Consider the following 6,000-nt stretch of genomic DNA (forward strand, 5'->3'; position numbering starts at 1 on the left):
TGTCGGAAACCTCCAACTCGTTGATATTAGAGAATATGGCATCCAGGGTATGCCCAGCTTCGTGAGTGGGTGCCTTTATGTGCTGGTTTAGACCCAATGTGTGGCATTCAGCTAGAAGGGCTTGAGTGTCAACTTCATCTGTCTTGTCTAAATGAAAATTTAGGTCTCCCAATGCCATAAAGCAATCCTCGATGGCTAGGGGTTCCATCCAAGAAGTAAAAGAGGAAAGAAACTCTGTGCGGGGGCCAGGAGGTCTATATATAAGCACTCCTTTAAGGTTGTGTGAGGGGTTTAAGTGAATAGTAAAATGTAACGCCTCGCAGGCTAGCGATGGCACGGGGGAGATTCTGACTGGGAAGATATCTCGGCTAATAATTGCCAAGCCTCCTCCTCTTTTTCCCCCCTGCCTATCCCTCCTAAACACATTGTAGCCGTCTGGTACTGCTACCTGTAGATCGGGTTCGGATGAATCATCCATCCATGTTTCCGTTACAAAAAGGATGTCTATTGCATGGTCCACTATTAAATCGGCTATATCTTGCCTATGACAGGCCAGGGAGCGAGCGTTAATGAGGAAGATGGATATGGTAGTGGGTTTATTAGAGCCATTAGTCCGTTGGTTGGATTTATTATTGAATAGCGGTACGGAGGATTGACAGTCCCTACAACCAATTTTCGTTTGTTCATGAAGATCCTCGGGATTGTGCTTGGCACAAGACGTCAGATGTCCTGCATTCCACGTATGTATTTGAGCAGGCGTGTAGGTAATCCTTTCAGAACTGAGCGGGGCAGGGGGTATGGCGCTAGGCGCGGGACTGGCGCGGACGGGCGCAGACGGGCTTGCCTCTGGCGCGCCTCCGGCGCGCCGCCGGCGCGCCCGCTGCGCCCGCCCGATGCGCGGACGGAATGGCCGTCAAACACAAATTGAAACAGTTCGTCAAGAAACAACACCAGTCTACAATGATGTGGCATCAGAAAGTGCTACCGAGAGACAGATTGAAAGAACAATCCCATCAATTGACAGAACTGCCTCTGGTTATTTCATCAACTTCGACAACTTCTCTGAAGATTTAAACGACCCCGAAGTGATGCCAGAAACAAAAAAGTCTTTTAAAGAAAAAGCGACGGAACTCTTTCATCAACTGAAGGAAATCTACCTCATTTCCCCTTGGCTAGAGTTCTGGTTCGGTCTAGGTGTATTTTTCCTCCTGCTTTGGCTCATCATGGTACTATGTTTGGGAAAATTCATTGAAGGAAAATATATTACAATGGACACAGCAAGTCAGAACATCAACCTAGTCCTGAAACCACACAGATCATCCCACGTGAAGAAAAGAGAACTGTCAACAGTATATGTCACAGCTATTCCAATACCTGGTGGGGTAGTATGGGAGAAAACAGACTATGAGATCTATGGTCCGGTCGAAATCCTGAAGTATCCTCATCAACTAAAGGTTTCCTTAAGTGACTTTGTTAAACCTAGTACATTCTCTGATGATTGGGACTTTAACAGTATTAATGACATGATGTCTGATTTAGTAATGTCAGCTAGATTCACAGATCATGATTATTTACAAGGTTCATCTAGTTATGAGCAGTTATTCTGTTACACCCACTATGGGGATCATTACTTGCATAAATCTGCACAGCCTAGAAATATTTTTATGTATAATCAATGGGAACATTGTTCTACACCACCTAAAAGCAGTTCTAAAGCATTTTTTGAGAAATTCAAATACTTCTCAGGGTTTAACACCAGTGATGCAGAAACGTTTTATTACAAACTGTTAGATAAAACAGGAATGAAAACAATGCTGACAAATTCTAAATGTATATATTCAGAAGCATTTTATGGCAAAATGATGACATTTGGTTTTGATTATTGGAAAAATAATATTGAAACGAAAACGATTTGGGGTACAAAAGATTGGCAGGTGCAAGGCATTGAAGCACTATTTAGAACCTGCATGATACCAGAACAAATGTTATTTTTAAATGACACAGTACACCAAACATCTTTTCTTGGCCTAGCTAAGAACAAAGACCTTAAAACACCGTCTATACCAAAGCCAATAGCTGAGAATGCAACCACAGATATTGAGTTAGACGTGTCACAAATTTTACATTTCAACAGAACACATCCTGATTGGAAAAAGTGGTTAATCTGGCCTACAGACACAAATAGCTGTCAAGATAGATTCCTGAATAAAACACAGGGGTTAAAAATGACCAGATTAGACTCAAGATATTCCCAGAGACAACATCCAGGAATAATAACAACATACAGTGTAGGGAAGCTCTGTCTTGAATGGCTAACTTCGTCCACACTGGCTGAAATTAAGCAACACTTGTCTTTACTAAAAGATGGTGCTGATTTGCGCGATTTCATTCTTGGACCACGCAAACAGCGTCAAAAGCGTTTCATAGCGACCAGTATCTATGCTGCTTACAACGAGGCTTGGAAAGTAAAGCAAATCGAAACTGCTGAAAAAATACGAGAAATTGATCGTATTAATTTGGAGAAATCACTTTCTGTGGTAGACAATGGGTTAATGACTCTGTCTTCCAGAATATATTCGTTGGACAATATTGTATCCTCTGCCTTTGATGTGATAGACAGAGATTTGCTTATATTACAACATAGCCAGTCTCAATTACGCTCTATTATAGAATTAGGCTGGACGCTGCAAAATCTTCGTTCAGGCTATGTGCCTTGGCGTTTAATCAACACAACGTCATTATTTTCCAGTTTTAACCTTACTGATAAACAGATCAGTTTGGCACAGAAAGGAGCAGACTATACAATCCTGAGCATCGAAAAACTCGAGAGATTACCATTGACAATGTCAGAGAGTCCTGTCATTGAATGCATAATACACGGAATTATCACAATTCCGATAACAACTTTCCGATTTAAAAAGTGCCTTGAGTACATACCTGCTGGCCAGTATGAACAATTGGGTAAAGGATATGTAAAATCTGAATGGAAATTACCATACACTCATTCTTGCTATAGTGACAGCGACAAAAATGTATTTCTTAGTGGTGAGAACTGTAAACATTCACTAAGCGGTATACTTTTGTGTCAGGGTATTAATTTACACGGAGCATGTGATGGAAATTCAAACAACCTTTCATGCCACCAGCTAGTCACACCTGCAACTCAGATAGAGCCCTTCTTTATGCAACTTTCGAACGGGAGTTACATTCTTAGAACGGATCACAGATGTTGTGGCCTCGTGCCAGGGAAAAGTTATCTAGTAGAAGTAACATCCATGGTCAAATGCTGTATGCAAGCATTGTTTCCGAGTGGGCCTCCAGACACAGTGACTCCCATCTGGCCTCGTCTGAATCTCTATTCTATACGAATTGATACATTAAGCAAAATGAAATCTGTACTTTTACAGACAACAGTGCCTATAACGTCATCTAAAGAGACGTATGATCTTCTAGTTGCAAGGACAGCTACTGAAGTTCATGACCTTTTATCAACAAATTGCCCCGTGCATTTCGTAGAAATGTTCAGCCAACTCCTTAACATGTCTAGTGCAACAAGCATCCCAGGCATATTTAAGACAGTCTTTACGGGACTGCTAACACCCTTCCAGGCAATTTTGGGAATCTTTCCTAATTTTGTGCACTCCATTTTTGGCGGCATACCATTATTTTTGGGACTCGTCGCAGGGATTCTATTTTTGACCCTCCTGCTATGTTATGGCAAGCCTCGGCTCAGACATAGCTCCCATGGGAATGGAAGAGACAATCCTAGCAATGCGCTACCGGGACAGGATAACTAACGTCCTCGGATTGGCCAGGCTGAGAGATCTAAACATGACCTGGTTCCTTTCATTCAGACCGATATGGCAAAATCGCATTTTACCTGTGCTACGGTGTATGCTTTGCGGCGATGAATGCGTGTTGGACATCTGTCCTTCACTTCCATCAGCAGTACCAATGGACGTCGATACTTTGCTCAGTCCAATAACGGCTCACGCATTGTGTTGTCCCCAGCGGCTACCAATCCTGATGACGGCATTCGTGGAGACTCCTGTACTACAACCAAGTGGTAACAGTGGAGCGAGTGACAAAAGCAACATCATCCAGGTACAACGAGCTGTGAGCATTGCTGGTCCTGCCTTCGATGACAGCAATCATTCTCACACCTGCCAAGTTAGAGCGCTATCTAATTTGGTTGAACTGTCACCTGAATTTGTAGACCAATTCTTTGAGAGCCTGTCTGATACGATGTTCTCACCCGTAGAGAAACAATAACTTTTAGAAGCTTTCTGACACACAGTGTTCCCATGAACTCTGAATTCGGCCTTCAGTTTTGATCAACAAAAACTGCCAAGAGCTTTGGAAATCTCTTTTCTTTGAATTGGACAATTTTTCTAATATTGACCTTTTTTGGCACGAACAATTCTTTGCTTAACGTAAAAACTATTCTTAGAGAGCAGAAGCTTCACACTTCTATTTCTAAACACATCTAGAGACATAACAACATTACACCAGCCTCTAGCACACATGTTATTACAATGCATTTTTATGTGATGATTTATCTCGCTTTTCTTCTGTCAGAGATACTTCATGTGTAATTTTTATGCATAATCGTTCATTGATTTCATATGCAATAATTTTTGAATGATTTCTATGCTTTAAGAAACGTACAGTACCTAAATTCCATGTATTACAAGTACGCCTATTTTGAATGCATTTATGTATTTTGGGGTGGGCAATGTTACACATGCATCTAATTGCTTAGTTTTAGTAATTTTGATGGACATTACCCGTGGAGTGGGTGTTGCGTGTTTATCTATGTTCCTGATCGATACTGTGACCTTATGCCCCTATTCGGCTATAAATCCATTTATTCCCTATATTGGCATAACCGTTCAAGTGCGATTTTCTGAAAAGTCATCTCTGGCCTCACACGAACAGAGCCACATTCCAGCATAGTTCTCTCTGCCACTTCCTTTGCGACCAATTAGTGCAATGACAGAGCAGTAGTCACTATCTGATATTCCTAGATAACACTCCGAGTTCTTCAACAAGATAAAAACTTAGCAAACCTGGAAATCCCCGCTTGCTATGTTTTGATTAGTAATGGAACTCTAATGAGCAACTGATAACTATCACTTCCTAGTGACATCTTTAATTGACGTCTTATGTCCAGCAAACTTGCGTCAAACCCGGCACCTGTCAGGTATAAATATTACCAACGTTGCCTTAAGCCATGCGAGCTACTGTTGCTGAAGCCAGCTGCCTGCAAGACCCCGTGTTGGTAAATCTAGCACTCTGTCGCTGCAGCCTGCTGTCCCTGTGGTGGTGAAGCTGCTGATACCATTATCGCCGCTAAAGCGCGAACTCTGGTGCAGTACGCTTAAGGAGCTGAACAGCCGTCCCTCTGCGAAGACATCCAGCAGATTCCAGCTGCCCGCGGACGCTGTCCCCCTCCTTCCTCGACGCGCTGAAGAGACCCGCTGCCTTTCTCATGCAGAGAAATCCAGCTACGGCGTTTCCGGTTTACCCTCGCGGGTGACTGGGATATCGAGAGAGACCCTGAAGGAGATACCAATCCTCCATCATTCTATTCAGAGGTATGGTGTTGACTAAACGCTTAGACGAGAATTCTTGAAACAAACCTTGGCAAAACCAACTTAACTTAAAGCTACTTACTTGCTCCCCTTTCACGTGTTAGGCTTAGGTCAGGCACACTGGGGTAGGCTTAGTTAGAAGCACAAGTTGAGTATGTTAGCCTAATGTATATATGACTGTATATATGTTTTATTACTTTTAAACCATTGTATGGCTAAGAAACCATATCAATGCTTTTACAGTTCTATTTCGCAATACTTATCTTACTGTACGTACTTTTTATAATAACAATTATTGCAATTGTGGCAATACATTTCTCTTGTACGAGAAGAAAGACTGTTCAATAAATGTTCACCTTTATTGACAAACGCCCGTCTCTCTATTCTCTACATATCGTGAAAGTAA

Source organism: Lissotriton vulgaris, chromosome 1_1, assembly GCF_964263255.1.
Source record: "Lissotriton vulgaris chromosome 1_1, aLisVul1.2, whole genome shotgun sequence".
Taxonomy (NCBI): Eukaryota; Metazoa; Chordata; class Amphibia; order Caudata; family Salamandridae; genus Lissotriton; species Lissotriton vulgaris.